The sequence below is a fragment of the Chiloscyllium plagiosum genome, unplaced genomic scaffold (genome assembly GCF_037043375.1).
Source record: "Chiloscyllium plagiosum isolate Xiang-an unplaced genomic scaffold, Cpla_swu_hap1 HiC_scaffold_2, whole genome shotgun sequence".
In the NCBI taxonomy this organism is placed as follows: Eukaryota; Metazoa; Chordata; class Chondrichthyes; order Orectolobiformes; family Hemiscylliidae; genus Chiloscyllium; species Chiloscyllium plagiosum.
This window is the reverse complement of record NW_028270140.1, coordinates 114,082,635-114,105,780: the sequence shown is the minus strand read 5'-3', so window position 1 is coordinate 114,105,780 and position 23,146 is coordinate 114,082,635. Positions and strand designations below refer to the sequence as shown.

The following is a 23,146-nucleotide window of genomic DNA, read 5'->3' as shown; positions in this document are numbered from 1 at the left end:
TAAAGTAGTAGCATTTCTATAATCTGTTCCAATGTATTAATTACTGTACATTCACTCCTAAGGCTATAAGGTATTCTTGATTTACAGTTTAGAATCTGCATAACTTCAGGTCCACTACTGAACAACACTTGCTGGGTTTTTGTTTTGTCATTTTCTCCTGTTGACTTCATAAAGGCATAATGGTCACTTATTTTTATTTTCTTTCAGCTGGAATTAACTAACAGTTTGATTAGTTTTGGAGTATTTATTTCAGATTCATAATAATAATGGCACGCTCAATTTAAAATGAACCTAAGTTCAAGTGGCTGATGCATGGAATGCATAGTCTTGGGGGTTGGGGGTGGTGTTAATTGAAACAGGTAACCTCATAATCTTTAAAAAGTACTTGGATGAGCACTTGAAATGTAATAACATTTAAGGCTATGGACCAAGTGCTCCAAAATGGGACGAATGCAGTTTTCAAATAGTTTAGTTGGTGCATACACAATGGGCTGAAGGGTCTCTTTTGTACTGTATGACTCTATGATTCTCTGGCTGTTAGGATATATTCCTTGAGGTTAATTGGCACTGATTACACACACTTAAAGAATCTGAACAAGAATTAGAAAGTGATGAGGCACCATGCACTTTGCATACAGATCTGTTTGACAATTTACAAAGCCCAGATTAGGGTAAATGAAGAGCAGACTGAATATGGAAAAATTGAATTGAATAGGGGCACAGATAAAGGCTTTTTGTCTTTGATTTTGATTTGATTTGTTATTGTCACATGTACCAAGATACAATAAAAGTGCTCTACATGCAGATTGTAATGTACAAAGTGCACCAGATAGCAGCACAGAGTGCAGAATAGTGCCACAGCTGCAGTGAAGGTGCAGCGAGAGGGACCAGCGTTAACCATACCTGGAAGTTGGGCACCAAAGTAACATATATGCCAGAAGGGACCAATGAATGGAGGAATACTCCCATTACAGCAGGGAAAACCAATGACAAATACAAACATTGGTAAACCATGCAACAAGAGGTAAGATCCGATGACTGACAAAATGAGGCAAAGATAAGGAAGTCAGAAAACACATCACAAGCTCTGAAAGTGGACCTGGAAGCAAATAAGGCCTTAGGAAAAGGTTGCAAGTTCATGAAAGAAATTTTTATTTTAGGGGGGAAATATTCCTGTAGTCCAGAAGAACACAGGAGGATGAATAGAGATCATAGTTTGAAAGGAGCCAGAATTATGGAATAGATTGGGAATGTAACGATATGATTGAAATATTTTTGAGGCTACAAACAACTTGGAAGGTAAATTGACAAAGGATGCCAAGTGAAAAGAGTTGGAAAGCTGGAAAAACAGTTGTTGCATACACTGAAGTACCGGCTAAGGGGCAATCAGTCTTATCATACAAGTGGATATACACAGAAAGTGTGCTCCCTGATGGAGCATGCGGGCTAAAGCCAAATTAGAGTCTCAAAGTTTCAAAAATAAAATTGGTGAATTGAGATAAAAACTCATCTGGTTCACTGTTTTGCCAATTAGGGAAGGATTTCTTTTAACATTCACTTGTGCATAGGTCGCACATGATAGCATGGTTGATGATACCTTTCCTCACTTTGCTAGTGACTGATAGTAGTCTCTTGGGGTAGTATTTGGCTGTTTTGGATTTGACAGGGTCTTTTTGTAGCCAGAATATACCAGTAGCATCACTTCTGACTGAGCTGGTCAAGTTTTAAAGGACTTTTATTTTGATTCACTAGTGGCATGTGGGTGCTGCTGGCTGGCCAGCATTTATTGCCCATCCCTAGTTGCCCTTGAGAAGGTGGTGCATGTGCTCTAATTTGGCCCACAATGCCATGAGGAAGGGAGTTTAATTATTTTGACCCAGCAACAGCAAAGGGACAGCGAGATATTTCCAAGTCAGGATGGTGAATAGCTTGGAAGAGAGCTTGCAGGTGGTGTTGTTCCCATATATCTGCTGCCCTTTTCCTTCTTGGTGGTGGTGGTGGGTTTAAGAGGTGCTGTCTAAGGATCTTTGGCAAATTTCTGCAGTGCCTCTTGTAGATAGTACGTAGTGCTATTTTAGGGTGTAGGTTTGCTTGCTGAGCTGTAGGTTTGATATCCAGACATTTCATTACCTGGCTAGGTAACATCATCAGTGGCGACCTCCAAATGAAGCAAAGCTGTTGTCTCCTGCTTTCTATTTATATGTTTGTCTGGGATGGGGTTCCTGGGGTTTGTGGTGATGTCATTTCCTGTTCATTTTCTGAGAGGTTGATAAATGGTATCTAGATCTATGTGTTTGTTTATGGCATTGTGGTTGGAGTGCCAGGCCTCTAGGAATTCTCTGGAATGTCTTTGCTTAGCCTGTCCCAGGATAGACACATCTATCCTGGGACAGGCTAAGCAAAGACATGCCAGAGAATTCCTAGAGGCCTGGCACTCCAACCACAACGCCATAAACAAACACATAAATCTAGATACCATCTATCAACCTCTCAGAAAACGAACAGGAAATTACATCACCACAAACCCCAGGAACCCCATCCAGGACAAACATATGAATAGAAAGCAGGAGACAACAGTTTCGCTTCACTTGGAGGTCGCCACTGATGATGTTACCTAGCCAGGTAATGAAATGTCTGGATATCAAACCTACAGCTCAGCTAGCAAACCTACACCCTAAACCTCAACCTGAGCTACAAACTTTCACAAACCTTGCAAAAATAGTGCTACTATGTAATGTCAGTAGTGTAGTGATTGATTATTTGTGAATGTGGTGCCAATCAAGTGGCTGCTTTTTCCTACATTGTGTAAAGCTTCTTGAGTGTAATACTTTGCATATTTCACCGGTTTGTCAGTTGCTTTCCCGATTCTACCTACAATGGTGGCATTCCTCTTGACCCCTTTTGGCATATATGTTACTTTGGTGCTCAACTGTGTGACTGTACTAATGTAGGAAAGTGTGAAGAATTCTATCACTGCCCTGACTTGTGTCCTGTACACGTTGAACAGGATCTGGGGAGAAAGGAGGTATGTTACTTGCAGCAGGCTTCCTAGCTTCTGACTTGGTCTTGTAGCCATTGTATTTATATGGGCGTGTCCAGTTCAGTTTCTGGTCAATTGTAACCCCCAGGATGTTTTTGATACTGGAGTGAGTTCAGTGGTAATAACACTATAGAGTGGCAAGGATCAGTGGTTACTTCATGGGAGATGGTCATTGCCTGGCATTTGACTGGTGCAATGTTATTGCCCCTTTTCAGTTTATGCCTGGATATTTTCCAGGTCTTACTGCATTTTGACATGAACTGCTTCAGTATCTGAGGAGTCTGAATAGCACTGAACAATGTGTGAACATCAGCAAACATCTCCACTTCCAACCTGATGATGGAAGGAAGTTTACTGATGATGAAATTGAAGATGGTTGGGTTGAGGACTCGGTCGTGAGGAACTCCTGAGAGATTTTGTGGAACTGAACTGACTGATGTCTAACAATCACTACCATCTTATTTTGTGCCAGGTATTACTCCAACCAGCAGAAGATTTTTCCCTTGATTCCCATTGATTCCAGTTTTTCTAGGGCACCTTGATGCCACACTCAATCAAATGCAGCCTTGGGCTGTCAATGGCTCTTGCCTCACCTCTGGAAATTAGCTCTTTTGTCCATGTTTGAACCAGGTCAAGAACTCTGTGGCCCTGGCAGAACCCATACTGAGCATCACTGAGCAGATTGTTGATGAGCAGGGGCTGCTTGATAGCACTGCTGATGACACCTTCCATCACTTTACTGATGACCAAGAGCAGACTGATGAGGTTATAATTGGCTGGGTTGGATTTGTCCTGCTTTTTGTGTACAGGACATAACTGGGCAATTTTCCACATTTTTCGGTAGATGCCAGTGTTGTAACTGTACTGAAGAGCTTGCCTAATCGTGCAGTACGTTCTGGAAAAAAAACTTCAGTAATATTGCTGGAATGTTGTCATGGTCCATAGCCTTTGTAGTATCTTGCCTCCAACAGTTTCTTGAAATCGTGTGAGAGAATCAAATTGGCGTCTGTATTCCTCCATATTGAACAACGCCTGGAGGAAGCATTGAGGATGGCAAGGGGACCTTTGGATGAGACTGAGATGGATCATCCGCTCAGCATTTCTGACTGAAGACCGTTTAAAATGCTTCAGCTTTAATTCTCCCATGATGGGGGATGGGGAAGCTCCTTGTCCATTGATTTGTTTAATTGTCCACCACCATTCATGACTGGATGTGGCAGGACAGAACTTTTAGCTGTGAATTACTTAAACCCTATCACTTACTGCTTATGCTGTTCGGCATGCAAAATGTCCTGTTTGATGGCATCACCTGGTTTATATCACATTTTTAGGTTTGCCTGGTGTTGCTCTTGACATGTCAGCCTCTCCTCTTCACCGATCCAGTGTTAATCTCCTAGCTTGATGATAATGGTAGAGTGGCAAGCCATGACATTGCAGGGTGTGTTAGAGTATTATTCTGTTGCTGCTGATGGCCTACAGTGTCTCATGGATACCCAGCCTTGAGTTGCTAGATCTGCTTGAGTTTAGCATTGATAGTGCCATGCAACACGATGTAAGGTATTATCAATGCAAAGATAGGATTTCATCTCTACAAGGGCTGCGTGGTGGTCACCCTTACTGATATTGTCATGGACCGCTATTGCTGTTCCATTGTTGATGACGGACATTGAAATCCCCCACCCAGAGTATATTTTGCATCTTTGCCATCCTCAGTGCTTCTTCCAAGTGTTGTTCAAGATGGAGGAATACTGATTCGTCAGCTGAAGGAGGACAGTACTCAGTAGGAGATTTTCTTGCCTATGTTTGACCCGATGCTATGAGACTCATCTGCAGGGTCTGTCCTGCCAGTGGGACAGGTCATATCCAAGGATGGTAATTGTGATGTCTGGGACATTGTCTGTAAGGTATGATCCACAATCCAAAATCCACAAACCTGACTGCCCCGGCCGACCCATTGTCTCAGCCTGCTCCTGCCCCACTGAACTCATCTCTGCATACCTCGACACGGTCCTGTCCCCCTTAGTCCAAGAACTCCCCACCTACGTTCGGGACACCACCCACGCCCTCCATCTCCTCCATGATTTTCGCCTCCCCGGTCCCCAATGCCTTATCTTCACCATGGACATCCAGTCCCTGTACACCTCCATCCCCCATCATGAAGGACTTAAAGCCCTCCACTTCTTCCTTTCCAGCCGTACCAACCAGCACCCTTCTACTGACACCCTCCTTCGACTGACTGAACTGGTCCTCACCCTGAACAACTTCTCTTTCCAATCCTCCCACTTCCTCCAAACCAACGGAGTAGCCATGGGCACCCACATTGGCCCCAGCTATGCCTGCCTGACTGTGGAACAGTCCATCTTCCGCAGCTACACTGGCACCACCCCCCACCTTTTCCTCTGCTACATCGATGACTGTATTGGCACTGCCTCGTGCTCCCACGAGGAGGTTGAACAGTTCATCCACTTTACCAACACCTTCCACCCCGACCTCAAATTCACCTGGACCGTCTCAGACTCCTCCCTCCTCTTCCTAGACCTTTCCATTTCTATCTCGGGTGACCGAATCGACACGGACATTTTACTATAAACCGACCGACTCCCACAGCTACCTAGACTACACCTCCTCCCACCCTGCCCCCTGTAAAAATGCTATCCCATATTCCCAATTCCTTCGTCTCCGCCGCATCTGCTCCCAGGAGAACCAGTTCCAAAACCGTACAACCCAGATGGCCTCCTTCTTCAAGGACCGCAATTTCCCACCAGACGTAGTCGATGATGCCCTCCACCGCATCTCTTCCATTTCCCGCTCCTCCGCCCTTGAGCCCCGCCCCTCCAACCGTCACCAGGACAGAACCCCACTGGTCCTCACCTACCACCCCACCAACCTCCATGTACAACATATCATCCGCCGTCATTTCCGCCACCTCCAAACGGACCCCACCACCAGTGATATATTTCCCTCCCCTCCCCTATCAGCATTCCGAAAAGACCACTCCCTCCGTGACTCCCTCGTCAGGTCCACACCCCCCACCAACCCAACCTCCACTCCCGGCACCTTCCCCTGCAACCGCAAGAAATGCAAAACTTGCGCCCACACCTCCCCCCTTACTTCCCTCCAAGGCCCCAAGGGACACTTCCATATCCACCACAAATTCACCTGCACCTCCACACACATCATCTATTGCATCCGCTGCACCCGATGTGGCCTCCTCTATATTGGGGAGACAGGCCACCTACTTGCGGAACATTTCAGAGAACACCTCTGGGACACCCGACCAACCAACCCAACCACCCCGTAGCCCAACATTTTAACTCCCCCTCCCACTCCACCAAGGACATGCAGGTCCTTGGACTCCTCCATCGCCAGACCATGGCAACACGACGGTTGGAGGAAGAGCGCCTCATCTTCTGCCTGGGAACCCTCCAACCACAAGGGATGAACTCGGATTTCTCCAGTTTCCTCATTTCCCCTCCCCCCACATTGTCTCAGTCATATCTCTTGAACTCAGCACCGCCTTCCTAACCTCTTCGCCCCCACCCCACTCCGGCCTATCACACTCACCTTGACCTCCCTCCACTATCGCATTTCCAAAGCCCCTCCCCCAAGTCCCTCCTCCCTACCGTTTATCTTAGCCTGCTGGACACACTATCCTCATCCCTGAAGAAGGGCTTATGCCCGAAACGTCGATTCTCCTGTTCCTTGGATGCTGCCTGACCTGCTGTGCTTTTCCAGCAACACATTTTCAGCTGTAAGGTATGATTCCATGAGTATGACTATGTCATGAGGCATCTCTCCCAAAACACCAGTTCCATAGTCAAAAGGCTGTTGTGCTCCCAGATTAATATTGTCAGTCCAAAATTGTCCAGTACAGTTCTTGGCATTTGCCTCAGACATGGTAGGTGGGGGAAATCAGCACTCCACTTTGTAGGCATTATGCGAGAGTTCCTGCTGGATCATATGCTCCACAGGCAGCACTTCCTTTTCCTCCAGCACCAACAGAAGGGGCCAGAATACTAGAACATGCCAGCCTGGGTTGCAGTTGCCGTCCAAGCCACAGCAGCGTCAGCCAGCTGGAGGAATATTCAGCACAGTAGAAAGAAGGACAATGTCCTTCTCCAATTCACCAGGGTAGGTGCCCCTGTCTTCTCTCCATGCCTGACACTCCGTTATCTTGGCTACTGGACCACCTCCAACTAAGGCTTATGCTCTACCACTCTCTCTAATGCATACATCCACCCCATCATAGCCCTTGACTAGTAACCTTGCAATCTCATTACATGGACCCTCACTCACTCAGGACACCTCCCTACCTGCATCAACTGTAATAGCTGTATCTCCCAATCTCACCTTCTAAGGTCCCTGCCTCTCTCCCATTCCAGGAGCAAATCAGCACAGGACAGGGCAGAAAGAATGGGTGGTGGCCTGCTCGCCATTGAGCTCCTCACCCTTTATCAGAAGACAATCCTGAGTCAGATCATCCCAAACAATGCCTGAACTGGTATTGGATGGTGTTGGATTTACCGGGCTGGGATCTCCTGAGTGAATGTTTCCTTGCTTGACTGGACTGAGGCCTGCTGTCAAATGTGGCAAGTTTCCTGGGTTTGTGACTGTGCAAGATACAATGAGTGAATGCTATGACATCATGCAAAGAGCCCAGAGGTGCAGCTTGGTCCAGTCCACGAGCTGGGTGCATGTCCCTGAGTACAAAACGTTCTATCATTATTGTGATAGTTGCTAGTGCAGTCCCAGGTGCATCACCAAAGTACAAAAGCATCTTATAAGTGGATCAGACATGAGTCATGAGGCTGGCACATGTCAGATATCAGTTCCATGGATGTGGGTGCATGTGGCCAGTGCCCATGGAGCATGCCCGAGAGGTTGGCAACCAATGTTCAACATGGAGGTCTTTTGTAGCAAGCAACAAGTTGGACCCATTAAGAACGTGCTCTGGTTTCCATGTCAAGTTTTCCCAATGGCTTGATTGTAGGGCAAGTTTGGTAAGATTTCAACTTGCATTGAATCGAACTATTAACAAGACGTTTAAAAAGTAATAAAGAAGGTCAATTGGAAACTGACTGCTGTTTAGCAAGAATCTCACCATGCTGCTTTAGAAAAGTGTACAAGATACAGCAAGATAATCTCAGTGCAAGGTAGAGACTTGCCAAACATCTTGCTCAATTCTGCCATATGTCACCATTGTCCCCACTGCTCAGAGCCTCAGAAGATTCCACCCTCTGTTTCTCTGATGTTATCTGAAGGACTGAGTATTTCTAGCAATTTCTGTTTCTTTTGTTGCCAGTTTTTGGCTTCTGAAATGTGGTAGGAATTGAACTAGTCCGTGTACTGCTTCAAATGGGTTTTGTTGTAGAGGGGCAGAAGGAAAGTAAACACTGATATTTAGTTCACGAAGGGAGCATGTTCGAAGTTATGGTCTGATAATTCTTTATTTTAGAATGTGTAAAATAAATATGTAGCAAATATATGAATTCCTTATATTAATGGTATTAATCAAGCAAGGTCCTTTTATAAGGTAGTAGCTGGAATTTGAGAACCAATTTCAGTCTTTTAGGATTGTAGTGGTATTTATACATCAAATCAAATTCTCCAACAATAACAATAGCGATGGGAAACTTGGAGAGGCGGGGTAGTTGCTTATCATTGCTGTGGTTCTGTTCGCCGAGCTGGAAGTTTTTGTTGCAAACGTTTCGTCCCCTGTCGAGGTGACATCCTCAGTGCTTGGGAGCCTCCTGTGAAGTGCTTCTGTGGTGTTTCCTCTGGCATTTATAGTGGCCTGTCCTTGTCGCTTCCGGTTGTCAGTTTCAGCTGTCCGCTGTAGTGGCCGGTATATTGGCTCCAGGTCTATGAGTTTGTTGATGGAGTTTATGGATGAGTGCCAAGCTTCTAGGAATTCCCTGGCTGTTCTTTGTTTCGCTTGCCCTATAATGGTAGTGTTGTCCCAGTCAAATTCATGTTGCTTGTCGTCTGCGTGTGTGGCTACTAGGGATAGCTGGTCGTGTCGTTTCGTGGCTAGTTGATGTTCGTGGATGCGGATCGTTAGCTGTCTTCCTGTTTGTCCTATATAGTGTTTTGTGCAGTCCTTGCATGGGATTTTGTACACTACGTTAGTTTTGCTCATGCTGGGTATCGGGTCCTTAGTTTTGGTGAGTTGTTGTCTGAGAGTGGCTGTTGGTTTGTGTGCTGTTATAAGTCCTAGTGGTCGCAGTAGTCTGGCTGTCATTTCAGAGATGTTGTTGACGTATGGTAGTGTGGCTAGTCCTTTGGGTTGTGGCATGTCCTCGTTCTGTTGTCAACAGAAACCCAAAGGACTAGCCACATCCATCTACCTGGATTACACCTCTTCCCACCCTACCTCTTGCAAAAATGCCATCCCGTATTCCCAATTCCTCCGCCTCCGCCGTATCTGCTCCCAGGAGGAGCAGTTCCAGCATCGAACTCACCAGATGGCCTCCTTCTTTAGAGACCGCAATTTCCCTTCCCACGTGGTTAATGATGCCCTCCAACGCATCTCGTCCACATCCCGCACCTCCGCCCTCAGACCCAACCCCTCCAACCGCAACAAGGACAGAACGCCCCTGGTGCTCACCTTCCACCCTACCAACCTTCGCATAAACCAAATCATCCGCCGACATTTCCGCCACCTCCAAACAGACCCCACCACCAGGGATATATTTCCCTCCCCACCCCTCTCCGCCTTCCGCAAAGACCGTTCCCTCCGTGACTACCTGGTCAGGTCCACGCCCCCCTACGACCCACCCTCCCATCCTGGCACTTTCCCCTGCCACCGCAGGAACTGTAAAACCTGTGCCCACACCTCCTCCCTCACCTCCATCCAAGGCGCTAAAGGAGCCTTCCACATCCATCAAAGTTTTACCTGCACGTCCACTAATATCATTTATTGTATCCGTTGCTCCCGATGCGGTCTCCTCTACATTGGGGAGACTGGACGCCTCCTAGCAGAGCGCTTTAGGGAACATCTCCGAGACACCCGCACCAACCAACCAAATCGCCCCGTGGCTCAACATTTCAACTCCCCCTCCCACTCTGCCGAGGATATGGAGGTCCTGGGCCTCCTCCACCGCCGCTCCCTCACCACCAGACGCATGGAAGAAGAACGCCTCATCTTCCGCCTCGGAACACTTCAATCCCAGGGCATCAATGTGGATTTCAACAGTTTCCTCATTTCCCCTTCCCCCACCTCATCCTAGTTTCTAACCTCCAGCAATACGATCCCCTGACGTGTCTGGACTTGTCCGACCTGCCTAGCTCCTTTTCCACCTATCCGCTCCACCCTCTCCTCCCTGACCTATCACCTTCATCTCCTTCCCCACTGACCTATTGTACTCTATGCTACTCTATCCCCACCCCCACCCTCCTCTAGCTTATCTCTCTACGCTTCAGTCTCTCTGCCTTTATTCCTGATGAAGGGCTTTTCCCGAAACGTCGATTTTGCCTGTCCTCGGATGCTGCCTGAATTGCTGTGCTCTTCCAGCACCACTGATCCAGAATCTGGTTTCCAGCATCTGCAGTCATTGTTTTTACCTATTTAACTCATCCACAAACTCCATCAACAAACTCATAGACCTGGACCCAATATACCGGCCACTACAGCGGACAGCTGAAACTGACAACTGGAAGCGGCAAGGACAGACCACTACAAATGCCGGAGGAAACACCATAGAAGCGCTTCACAGGAGGCTCCCAAGCACTGAGGATGTCACCTAGACAGGGGACGAATCGTTTGCAACAAAAACTTCCAGCTCGACGAACAGAACCACAGCAACGAGCACCCGAGCTACAAATCTTCTCACAAACTTTGAGTTGCTTATGCACTGAATTAAATAATATTGTACTTTTCCTCAATTTTTACTTCCTACTAGCCACTAGTACATTCATTAACACAACAAAGATCTTGAGAGAGATGTCTTAATACAAGTTTAAAGAGTACATTTTGGATGCTTAAGAAGTCCTTCAATACTAAATACACAACATTAACAACAATTATTGGATAGCTGTCAGACCTTCCTGTAAACAAATGCGGTCATTAAATAATAATCAAAATGCTGACAGATATAAGGTTGCCACAATGTTGCAACAGTTTTATTTTTGTAAATCAAATGTGATATCACAAGACTTAGTCTTGAATTGGCAAGTATTTGTCCCTAGTGCATCTTTAGATTTCATCTTTTGCTGTAAAATCTACAAAACCACAAAATCTTCAAAGGATGATTTAAACATGTATGTTTTCTAAGGTGTGCCTGAAACTTTTGATCCAACTAAGCTCTCTACTGTGTGAATATTGTTATAGAAGTTTGCAGCGTATAGTATAAAGTATAACATGTTTTTATATAACCAAAAAATAGCTTGTTTTTGTTTCCTTTAACTTCCCTTATTTTGAAGTTATCTTTTTTCCTTCTCATCATTCACTTCCATTTTATGATTGATAAACTGTGCAGGGAATATCCTCTCAGCCTTTTATCAGTTAAGCTATGACAAGACCATTCCAAGGTAAGTCTAGATTAGAGTGGTGCTGGAAAAGCACAGCAGGCCAGGCAGCATCCGAGGAGTAGGAAAAACGATGTTTCAGGCAAAAGTCCTTCATCAGGAATGGGCCATTCCAAGGTAAGGCATAGTCCAATTTCCAATGTGCGATGAGGGAGATATCTTATGAATTCCTTCATAGCATGACTAACCTTGGGAACTTATTATTTTGGAACTAATATTTATCTATTCATACTGTGAATGTATTTTAATGCTCCAGTGAACTCTGGGAGAAGGAAGGAAGGAATATGGCAGAGTACAAGGCAGCTATTTGGACAATGAATCCAGCAGTGGGACAGGAAGAGACATTGTGCACAAATATAGAAAACAGCAGTAAATAGGGTTAAGAGGGTAGAAATGATAAAAAGGTAAAATTAATGCACATAGTATTCAAAATATAATAAAGGAATGAATGGCACAAATGTAGGCCAATGGGAAAGTTTAGACAATAGACAATAGACAATAGGTGCAGGAGTAGGCCATTCTGCCCTTCGAGCCTGCACAACTATTCAATATGATCATGGCTGATCATCCTCAATCAGTATCCTGTTCCTGCCTTATCTCCATAACTCTTGATTCCACTATCCTTGAGAGTTCTATCCAACTCTTTCTTAAACGAATCCAGAGACTGGGCCTCCACTGCGTTCTGGGGCTGAGCTTTTCACACACCTACCACTCTCTGGGTGAAGAAGTTTCTCCTCATCTCTGTCCTAAATGGCCTACCCCTTATTTTTAAGCTGTGTCCTCTGGTTCCGGACTCACCCATCAGCGAAAACATGTTTCCTGCCTCCAGAGTGTCCAATCCTTTAATAATCTTATATGTCTCAATCAGATCCCCTCTCCGTCTTCTAAACACAAGGCTATACAAGCCCAGTTGCTCCAATCTTTTAACTTAAGATTAGATTAGATTACTTACAGTGTGGAAACAGGCCCTTCGGCCCAACAAGTCCACACCGACCCGCCGAAGCGTAACCCACCCATACCGCTACATTTACCCCTTTACCTAACACTACGGGCAATTTAGCATGGCCAATTCACCTGACCTGCACATCTTTGGACTGTGGGAGGAAACCGGAGCCCCCGGAGGAAACCCACGCAGACACGGGGAGAACGTGCAAACTCCACACAGTCAGTCGCCTGAGTCGGGAAGATAGTCCCACCATTCCAGGAATTGACCTCGTGAACCTACGCTGCACTCCCTCAGTAGCCAGAATGTCTTTCCTCAAATTTGGAGGCCAGAACTGCACACAATATTCCAGGTGCGGTCTCACCAGGGCCCTGTACAGCTGCAGAAGAACCTCTTTGCTTCTATACTCAATCCCTCTTGTTATAAAGGCCAGCATTCTATTAGCTTTTTTCACTACCTGCTGTACCTGCATGCTTGCCTTCGTTGACTGGTGTACAAGAACACCCAGATCTCTTTGTACTGCCCCTTTACCTGACTTGACTCCATTTTGGTAGTAATCTGCCTTCCTGTTCTTGCCACCAAAGTGGATAACCATACATTTATCCACATTAAACTGCATCTGCCATGCATCTGTCCACTCACCTAACCTGTCCAGGTCACCCTGTAATCTCCTAACATCCTCCTCACATTTCACCCCGCCACCCAGCTTTGTATCATCAGCAAATTTGCTAATGTTACTATTAATACCATCTTCTATATCATTAATATATATTGAAAAAGCTGCGGTCCCAGCACTGATCCCTGCAGTACCCCACTGGTCACTGCCTGCCATTCCCAAAGGGAGCGTTTATCAGTACTCTTTGTTTTCTCTCAGCCAACCAATTTTCAATCCAAGTCAGTACTTTGCCCCCAATACCATGCGCCCTAATTTTGCTCACTAACTTCCTATGTGGAACTTTATCAAAGGCTTTCTGAAAGTCCAGGTATAGTACATCCACTGGATCTCCCTTGTCCATCTTCAGAGTTACCTCCTCAAAAAATTCCAGATGATTAGTCAAGCATGATTTCCCCTTCATAAATCCATGCTGACTCTAACCTATCCTGTTACTGCTATCGATGTGTCGTAATTTCATCCTTTATAATTGACTCCAGCATCTTTCCCACCACTGAGGTCAGACTAACTGGTCTATAATTTCCTGCTTTCTTTCTCGCTCCTTTCTTAAAAGGTGGTACAACATTAGCCACTCTCCAATCCATAGGAACTGATCCTGAATCTATCAAACTCTGGAAAATAATCACCAACGCATCCACAATTTCTAGAGCCACCTCCTTCAGTACCCTGGGATGTGAACCATCAGGCCCCGGGGACTTATCAGCCTTCAGACCTAACCGTCTCTCCAACACCAATTCCTGGCAAATATAAATTCCCTTCAGTTCAGATCCTTCAGCCACTGTTACCTCTGGGAGATTGCTTGTGTCTTCCCCAGTGAACACAGATCTGAAGTACCAATTCAACTCTTCTGCCATTTCTTTGTTCCCCATAATATATTCCCCTGTTTCTGTCTTCAAGGGCCCAATTTTAGTCTTAACCATTTTTTTGCCTTTCACATACCTAAAAAAGCTTTTACTATTCTCCTTTACACTTTTGGCCAGTTTACCTTCGTACCTCATATTTTGTCTGAATATTTCCTTCTTAGTAATCCTCTGTTGTCCTTTAAAAGCTTCCCAGTCCTCTGTTTTCCCACTCATCTTTGCTATGTTATACTTTTTCTCTTTTGACTTCATATGTTTCTTAACTTCCCTCATCAGCCACAGCCACCCCTGCCTCCTCATAGGATCTTTCTTCCTTTTTGGAATGAACTGATCCTACATCTTCTGCATTATACCCAGAAATATCTGCCATTGTTCCTCCACTGTCATCCCTGCTAAGGTATTGCACCATTGAACGTTGGCCACCTCCTCCGTCATAGCTCCATAGTTCCCTTTATTCAACTGAAATATTGTCACTACCGATTGTACCCTCTTCCTTTCAAATTGCAGATTGAAGCTTATTGTATTATGGTCACTACCTCCTAATGGCTCCTTCACTTCGAGGTCCCTGATCAATTCTGGTTCGTTGCACAATACCAGATCCAGAATTGCCTTCTCCCTGGTAGGCTCCAGCACCAGCTGTTCTAAGAATCCATCTCGGAGGCACTCCACAAAGTCTCTTTCTTGAGGTTCAATACCATCCTGATTCTCCCAGTCTATCTGCATGTTGAAATCCCCCATAACAACTGTAGTAACATCTTTGCGACAGGCTAATTTCAGCTCCTTCTTCAACTTACACCCTACATCCATACTACTGTTTGGGGGCCTGTAGATAACTCCCAAGAGGGTCTTTCTACCCTTAGAATTTCTTAGCTCTATCCATACTGACTCTACATCCCCTGATTCTAGGTCCCCCCATGCAAGGGATTGAATATAATCCCTTACCAACAGGGCCACCCCACCCCACCCCACCCCCTCTGCCTGTCAGTCTGTCCTTACGATAGCACTAATAGCCTTAAATATTCATTTCCCAGGCCCTGTCCACTTGAATCCATGTATCAGTTATCCCACAATATTGTAGCTGCCAATTTCCAAAAGAGCCTCAAGCTCATCCACATTATTTCTAATACTTCGTATTAGAAGTGACTGGCAAAAGTGGCCATGAGGAAGAATTTATGGAATGTATTTAAGACAGTTTCCTGCAACAATCTGTTATGGACCATCAATATGTTGCCAACAATCTTTGGCTGCTTCATCAATGACCTTCCCTCCATCATAAGGTCAGGAATATTCGCTGATGATTGCACAATGTTTAGCACTATTCTCAGATACTGAAGTGGTCCACGTTCAAATGCAACAAGATCTGAGCAATATCCAGGCTTGTGATCACAAGTGGCAAATAATATCCAAGCCACACAAATGCCAGGCAATGACCATCTCGCATAAGAGACAATCTAATCATCACCTCTTGATATTTAATGGTGTTATCATCACTGAATCTCCAACTGTCAACATTCTTGAGGTTACCATTGACTAGAAGCTCAACTGGACTTACCACATAAACATAGTGGCAAGAAGAGTAGGTCAGAAGCTAGGAATACTGCAGCAAGTAACTCACATCCTGACTCCCCAAAGGCTGGCCATACAAGGCACAAGTCAGGAGTGTGACCGAATACTGTCCGCTTACCTGGATGAGTACAGATCAAAACACTTAAGAAGCTTGACACCATCCAGAACAAAGCAGCCCGCTTGATTGGCACTGCATCCACAAGCATCCACTCCGTCCATCACTGATGCTTAGTAGCAGCAGTGTGTTATATCTACAAGATGCACCAAAGATCCATAGACAGCACCTTCCAAACCCACAATCATTTTCATCTAGAAGGATAAGGGCAACAGATACATCGGAACATCAGTACGTGCAAAATTCCTTCCAAGCAACTCATCATCCTGACTTGGAAATATATTGCTGTTCTTTCGCTGTCACTGGGTCAAATTCCTGGAATTCCATCCCTAAGTGCATTGTGAGGCAACCTGCAGCATGTGGACTGTAGAGGTTCAAGAAGGCAGCTCACCTCCTCTAGGATTACTAGGGATAGGCAAAAAATGCTAGCCAGCCAACAATGCCCACATTCCACAAGTGAATTTAAAAAATTAACCAAGGCTCAGGCTATTTAGATCTGGTTCTGGATCAGTGGTGCTGGAAGAGCACAGCAATTCAGGCAGCATCCGAAGACAGGCAAAATCGACGTTTTGGGCAAAAGCCCTTCATCAGGATGAAGGGCTTTTGCCCGAAACGTCGATTTTGCCTGTCTTCGGATGCTGCCTGAATTGCTGTTCTCTTCCAGCACCACTGATCCAGAATCTGGTTTCCAGCATCTGCAGTCATTGTTTTTACCTATTTAGATCTGGTGATGTGTAATGAGACAGGTTTCAGGGGAAAAGGTTCTTCCAGAAAACAGTGACCATAAAATGGTACAATTTAGCATTCACTTTGAGAATGAGAAAATTGGCTGAAAACAAATGTACAAAACTTAAGGTAATTAGAAAGGAATGGGGAAAGGACTAACTGGAATGGATTAGTAAAGGTGTTTAGCAGCAAAGAAGATTAAGAAACACTAAATTTAAGAAAATAATTCATGGTTCGCATTAAAGATATATCTAAGCTTGAAAGAGGGTTTGAGGAAGGGGATAAACCAACCATGGTTAACCAGAGAAATTAAAGAGACCATCAAATTGAAAAAAAAACACACGAATACCAAAGATTAGTGGTAAATCAGAGGACTGGGCAAGTTTTAGAAATCAACAAAAGATGATCAAACAAAAATAAACAGAGAGAAAATGAACTTTGAGGATAATATATCAGGATGGATAGCAAGAGTGTCTTCATCAGGATGTCCTGATGAAGGGCGATGACCTGAAACGTTGACTCTCCTGCTCCTCTGATGCTGCTTGATTTGCTGTGCTTTTTCCAGCTCCACACTGTATCGAATCTGAATTTCCAGCATCCGCAGTCCTATCTCTATATCGCTCTAGACCCTTCCTATCATATATCCATCCATCTGCCTCCAGTGAGAAAAGCCCAAGCCTATTTAGTCACAGAGTGTGGTGCCAGAGGAAGTGAAAATGTTACTCCTCAGATCCTTTTTAAATCTTTCCCCTCTCACCTTAAACTTATGCCCTCTGGTTTAGGACTCCTCCACCCTAGGAAAAAAGACCTTGTCTATTTACCCTATCCATGCCTCTCAAGATTTTATAAACTATTGCAAGGTTACCCTTCAGCCTCCAGGGAGAAAAGCCCAAGCCTATTTAGTCTCTCCCTATAGCTCAAACCCTCCAGTCCCATCAACATACTTGTAAATCTTTTCTGCACCCTCTCAAGTTTAACAACATCCTTCCTATAGAAGGGCGACTAGAATCATATGCCGTATTCTAAAAGTGGCTTCACCAAAGTCCGGTACAGCTGCAACATGATATCCCAACTCCTATACTCAATGTTCTGACCAATGAAAACAAGCATGCCAATGCTTTCTCCACTCTGTCTACCTGAGACTCCAATTTCAAGGAACAATGCAGCTGTACCCCAAGGTCTCTTTGTTTGGCCACACTCCCCAGGGCCCTACCATTAACTGTATAAGTCCTGACCTGGTTTCCCTTACCGAAATGCAATACCTCACATTTATGTAAATTTAACTCCATCTACCACTCTTTAGCCCATTGGCTCATCTGATCAAGGTCCCATTGTACTCTGAATAATCTTCTTCACTGTCCCTGACCCCATCAATTTTGATGTCATCTACAAACTTATTAATCATGCTTCCTATATTCACATCCAAATCATTTATATAGAACATAGAACATAGAACATAGAAGAATACAGCACAGTACAGGCCCTTCGGCCCTCGATGTTGCGCCGATCCAAGCCCACCTAACCTACACTAGCCCACTATCCTCCATATGCCTATCCAATGCCCGCTTAAATGCCCATAATGAGGGAGAGTCCACCACTGCTACTGGCAGGGCATTCCATGAACTCACGACTCGCTGAGTAAAGAACCTACCCCTAACATCTGTCCTATACCTACCCCCCCCTTAATTTAAAGCTATGCCCCCTTGTAATAGCTGACTCCATACGTGGAAAAAGATTCTCACTGTCAACCCTATTTAAACCCCTAATCATCTCGTACACCTCTATCAAGTCACCCCTAAACCTTCTTTTCTCCAATGAAAACAACCCCAAGTGCCTCAGCCTTTCCTCATACGATCTTTCTACCATACCAGGCAACATCCTGGTAAACCTCTTCTGCACCCGTTCCAGTGCCTCCACATCCTTCCTATAATATGGCGACCAAAACTGCACACAATACTCCAGATGCGGCCGCACCAGAGTCTTATATAAATGATGAAAAGCAGTAGACTGGCACATTGTTGGTCACAGGCCTTCAGTCTGAAAAATAACCCTCTACCACCACGCTCTGTCTCCTACCTTCAATCTAATTTTGCATTCAATTGGATAGCTCCTCCTGGATCCCATGTGATCTGACCTTACTAACTAGTCTACCTTGCAGAACCTTGCTGAACACTTTAGTGAAGTCCGTATCGACAACGTCTACTACTCTGCCATCATCATACTTCTTTGTCAAAAAATTCAATCAAGTTAGTGAGACATGATTTCCTGTGCACAAAGCCATGTTGACTACCCTAATCAGTCCTTCCATTTCCAAATGCATGTAAATCCTGTCCCACAGGATCCCCTCCAACAAATTACCTACAACAAGCATAAGGCTCACCATGGAATATCATGTGGAAAATATGAGGTTATGCACTTTGGCAGAAGGAATAGAGAAATTGAATCTTATTTATATGCAGAAAAAATTCAGAAAGCTACAGCACAGAAGGATTTGGGAGTCCTCATCCATGAATCTCAAAAAAAAATCTAGCACCCAAGTTATGTGAATATTAGGGAAGACAAATGGAATGTTGGCCTTTATTTCAAAAGGAATAGAGAATAAAAATAGGGAAGTATTGCTAAGATCAAATAAAGCTCTAGTCAGACTACACTTGGAATATTGTGAACAGATTAATTCTCCTTATTCAAGAAAGGACATACCGGCATTGTTGACAATCCAGAGAAAATAAGGTAGATAATGTTCTGAGAAAGGTTCACCAAACGTGAAATGTTAACTCTGATTTCTCTTCACAGATTCTGCCAGATCTGCAGAGATTTTCCAGCAACTTCTGTTTTTGCTTCTGATTTACATCATCTGCTGTTCTTTGGTTTTTTAAAGGTAGTTGATTGAAGTTCATCGTTAAAATGATTGATCCTGGGTATGGAGGGATTGTCTTATCTGGAAAGGTTGAGGAGATTGGACCCATACTCTATGGAGTTTAGAAGAATGAGAAGTGACCTTATTGAAACATACAACACTCTTAGGGATCTTGACAGTGTAGATGTGAAAAGCTTGATTTCCCCTTATGGGAGTCTAGAACAGAGGGCATAATCTCATAAATAGGAATTGCCAGTTAAGACAGGGATGAAATTTAATTTCTGAGAGGATAATGAATTTGTAGCATTCTTCAGCACAGAGGGCTTTAGAGGCTAGATGTTTAAGTATATTCAAGGCAGTGATAGACGGATTTTTAACCAGTAAAGGAATCAAGGATTATGGGGAAAAGGCAGGAAAGTGGAGTTGAGGATTATCAAATTAGCCATGATCTAATTGAATGGCAGAGCAGACTCTATCAGGTGAATGGCCTACTTCCGTTTCTATGTCTTATGATCATATTCCTTATGCTCTTCTGCTGAGTACCAAAAATGAGGTATGAATTGTGTTGATTGAAACTGATTGTTAAACTTATTGTTCATGGGAAGATAAAGCTTTTGCCCCAGAATATGTTGCATGCTGTTATTGAGCCTATTAGAAAATGCAAGTGTAAGACTGATTCATTATGCTGCCAAAGAAGAGCCCAATCTGTGTCATTAATATAGTTCACAATATATATAACATGACTGGAAATATCTTCCACGTTTTAATCGAGTAACACTGTTGCAGTTAAAGTCAAACACTCTGGTGTCTCTCATTCAAGCAGTTACATTATGTAATAGCCAAGATATGTATTAAAGGATCAGAATTTGATATTGGTGTAACATGGTAGCTGCAGCACTGGGCATTCACCCACAACTCCCTCTGAAATATAACGTTTATCAGTCTTGGTTGGGTAGTCTTATGCTCCAGTTATATTTTCTGGCACTAGTGCAATGTCATGAATTTCTCTCATACAATCTGTGAAAGTGTAGTACAATATTGCAGTCTCGTCTTAGCACCAACTCTGAAGACTGGAATGCTTTTATATGCAGTGGTCATTTTATTAATGCAACAGATGCAGTTAAAAAATATCTGCTCTCCTAAATTGACTTCTCATATTTTTCTAATAGTAAAGATTGTTAAACTAGGCCCTTTTAGTCATTGGAAAATGCAGTGACAATACAAAAGGCCAATAATTTGAACTCTGCATTGGTTCTTTTTAAATGCAAGACCTAAACCTCCCCTTGTCTTTTTACATATTTTTAACACTTCCACCACTTTCCTGTCAAGAATAAGATAAAGTCGCCATAGTCTCAGAGGGCCATAGTGTTGTTCTCTCATTAGAGAGTGGTGATTGGTGATGATTTAACCTGAGGGTCACCATGCCTCAGATGAGGGGAAGAGGTTGAGAAGAAGAGTCCTGTGTGGTAATCTCAGCCAGTGCAGGAGTTGAACTCATGCTGTTGGCCCCACTCTACATTGCTAATCAACTGATTTGCAAATAGCGCTGTCCCAGTATATTGCTGATGGAGGAAATCCCAACTTGTTATTGAAATATTTCTTTTGATAGATAAACTAATAAATGGTAAATATGTGGCTCAGATACTGAGACTTTGCAAATTTTGACAAGGGTAAAGATACAAGAAACCATGATAGAGATGGGAAAGATAATGTAGTTTATGAAAATCTAGGGGGAAAGATGTTTTCATTTCAATGGTTAATATCGAACATAATTTTATAGTTTGATTTGTTTCCTAATGTTTTGCATGATATTAGCAAAAGGAAAACTTTGGCATCCTGCTCATCCAGAGATTCTGTAATCACCAATGTGAATCTCAAAAGCAGACATAAGTGAGCGACTTGTTATTGGCAAGTTAAAAAGAAAACTGTATGCTTCTCAATTTTGAATTATTTCCAAAGCAGCAAAGATAATGGTGTAAATTATAAATCATTTGTTTTCTTGTAAGGCGCAAGTTGTCCTGTGCATGGCCTTCCTTACCGAGAACAGAGCATCATGTCCGTTTTGAAACAACAGAAAACGATCTAACCTGTTGTCCGAATGAGTCATTCTACAGCTGAAACAGTGACGCACAGAACAACCCGTAATTTGTAGAGAATTTGTAATCGAGCCACGAATAAAGCTCACTGTACAGATCAATAATGATTGCTTTAATCCAAGCCCATTTAATATCGTACTGTGCATGTGCTTGCTACGAGAGATATACCCTATTTTTCAAAAGTTACCAAAATGATTATCCCACGGACACAATCCTTAATTATTTTAGTTTAGAAAACCAACTCCTTTGAACAATTAGCTTTAAATGTGCCCTGTTTTAAGGCGAATGAAATGATTGTTCAAAGGTTTCTATTGTTTTCACTGCTCCCACTGGGCAATAAAAGAACCAACGATTGCGGGGGAAAACCTAGGTGGATTTAAAGTAAAAAAGTGTTTTAGGCACAAGAAACATTGACAGTGTGTCACTTTCACCGAAGACAACTGTTTTGCGTTCATTTAGTAATTCTTTTACCGGCTGAGATTTAAATAAATGTTAACAGCCAACCTTTTTCTGAAAGTATATATAAAGTCTTAAGGTCCAAAAAGGACAGCAGCGAACTCAGCACCATACTCAATGCGTAAACAACAGCCCATTTCGCAGTGGCATGTCACATTTGTCCCGTTTTGAGATATATAGTTTCATTACAACATAAAGTTATGATTTTTTTGTCAGTTTTCCAATGTACAGCGTTTTATATCTAATGTATACTAATGCAAAAATACATTAAATCTTCTGGTTGTTTTACGATGAGTACTTTCAAAATATGGAAGAATATGCCTGTAGTAATAGTTGCTGTAGCAGAGGGAGTTACTTCCACTCGCTCTAAAACTTCTTTCCGAGTTCGACCTTATTAGAGACGGGCTACTCAAAAAACCCGGAGCTACGGATCATATTTTGGATTGAAAAGCAATGTGAATTAGCTCCATGAGAAGTAATTTGAAACTACGAGATGTGACAAATCTTATGAGTATGTTCCCCTTTTCAAAAAAAAGAAAAAATATATGTACATGTATCCAGTCTTTCTTATAGCAAAATCATGTTTTAAAACATTTGCTGTTGAAATGAAATTTAATTCACCAACTGTTTTGTTGGTGCAAACTAGAACATTTAGACCATAAATATTTTTCTGATCCTATGTGTCTGACCGACATTTAGATAATCTTACTTTCATTTAAATATGTGACTCTGTTTCGATTACATGTGTGATTAACAGTAAAACTATTTCTTGCTTGCTCGTTAAATGAATCTTAGTAGTAAATGATGAAGCAAGAAGGGATAGCAACATATGTAACAGTTGACAGAGTCGATAACCTACTGTAGCACAGTATTGTGAACATCTAAGAATGGGAAACTCCCTATTACAAGGACTACAGTGTGTTATCCAAATGATGAACATTAATGTGTCTTCACTAAGGTCAGATACAACTGGTGTCTAGTGTTATGGATAACCATTTACACAGATCATTATAAATAAACATAGTATTGACATAGGAAAATGGCAGTCAAATGTTGGTCCTATAAGCAAAACAGTTCACAGGATAGATCAATGTTGGTTGTTAATTCAGAGAGAAGTAGATTCCCACCGTGCTACTCACATTGAATTGACCAAGAATAAGGTAGAATATTAGCGCACCACTGGAGTGCCACCGATTGCACACATGACCACTGAACTCTATTCCTAATTGATTCCAGAACTCAGTGATCTACTACATGCTAGTGTGAAGAAATAGTGATATTGCAATCA

The 23,146-nt window shown here is 43.4% G+C and overlaps 1 long non-coding RNA gene across 1 annotated transcript; it reads left to right on the top strand.

Annotated features, from left to right (window-relative positions):
* Nucleotides 1–894: 894 nt before the first annotated feature.
* LOC148151966 (uncharacterized) lies at nt 895–22,157 on the top strand. Its single transcript, XR_015759172.1, has 3 exons — nt 895–1,024; nt 19,243–19,327; nt 21,313–22,157. It is a non-coding gene; the product is annotated as an uncharacterized LOC148151966 (long non-coding RNA).
* The last annotated feature ends 989 nt before the right edge of the window (nt 22,158–23,146 follow it).